Raw genomic sequence first — 1,483 nt, forward strand, 5'->3', positions numbered from 1 at the left:
ACGGGGGGAAGGAGAGACCGCCCCTCCGCCTGCAGCTTCGGGGCGGGACATCAAAGGAGGCGGCAGGGCCCAGCTCCCCTCGGAGACCCCTGCGGGGCGGGCCGGGGGGCCCGAAACCAATGGAGGTCCCGCGGGGAGCCCCGAAGGCNGGCTCGGGCCGCGGCCCCCTTGCCCTCGGCGAAGGCGTGCACGTGGCCCCGCTGCCCGCGGCGCCCGGCACCGACGCCCCGCTCCGGCCCCGCATCGGGTCCCAGCGCTGGCCCCTCCCTGCCAGCGTGGCCGTGGGAGGGGCAGAGGACCGGCTCACTGGGGTTCTGAACCCTTCGTCCTCGAGCCCTGGCCGGGTCACTGGGCTTGGGGGCTTTGGCTGGGGAGGAGTCCGGGCGAGCAGAGCCCTAGGAGAGGGGCCGGGGGCTTCACCGAAGCCTCGAGAAGTGCCGGGGCTCGGGACCCGGTGCTGTAAAGAGGGACGTCTTTGAATAATGCTTCTGTTGAAACAGAAGCCGCCAGGGTGCCTGTGCGCAGGAGGAATGGATGTGGGAAGGTGCAGGTCGGCCCAACTGCCCTGTTTGAGGGAGGGATGCTTCCGTCTGGCTTTAGGGGTCCTGGGTTCGGGTGGATGGGAGGGCTTATTTNGGACAGACAAAAGCAGAAGGGGTGGAGGAAAGGGGGTAGGGGTGATGTTGGGGCCTGGGGTTGGAGGCCGGCTGCGCTCCTCCCCCACCCTCTGGCGCTGCTGTAGGTAAAGGGAGGGGGATGAGGTTCTGACAGCGAAATCAGGCTCCTGGCCAAAGGGATGAGGAGAGGCCTGGGGGAGGGAACCGGCAGGGACCCCTCCTTCCCCCTCCCTGCGCCCCGGGCTTGCACCCCAGTCACCGCGACCCCCTCTCCCCCAGCCAGAAGGTCCAGCCCCTGGCCCCGGGGGGCATCTTTCCTGTGGCGACAGAGCAGGGCCGGTGCGGCCGGCTCTCCCACGGGTCTGGTGACTAAGGATGTTAAAACCTCACCCAAAAGATGGTCAGCAGGAACTGGCCTACAGGGGGGCGCAGAGGAGGGATGTGGTCTGGCTGAGGGGCCTGGTGAGGCTGGAAGGGGCTCTCTGGGGGGGGGCAGGGAGGCCTGGGCCCCTACACCTCCCTTCACTTCCTCACTCCCCCCCAGCCTTGGCCAGGCAGCCAGAAGTTCCAAAGACAGAAGTAAGACAAAGGGAAGTGGGGCTGGGAAGGGAATTTTTTCCAGATGTGTGTGCTTGTGGTTTGGCTCTGAGCTCTGAGCCTGAGCTCCGGCCCCTGCACCCCAACCCTGGCTGAGGGGGTGGGGACAGGGTCTGGAGAGGGTGCTGAGAAGCAGCTAGGCCGGGGGTCTCAGCCCGCAGCAGTCTTGTCAGCCGGGGGGTGGGGGGACATGCTGGCGGGCACATGGAGAGGACTTCCGGAGGGTGCAGGGGAAGGGAGTTAGGGGGGCCCTGGGGATGGGACGAAAG

The sequence above is a fragment of the Crocuta crocuta genome, unplaced genomic scaffold (genome assembly GCF_008692635.1).
Source record: "Crocuta crocuta isolate KB4526 unplaced genomic scaffold, BGI_CrCroc_1.0 scaffold528, whole genome shotgun sequence".
In the NCBI taxonomy this organism is placed as follows: domain Eukaryota; kingdom Metazoa; phylum Chordata; class Mammalia; order Carnivora; family Hyaenidae; genus Crocuta; species Crocuta crocuta.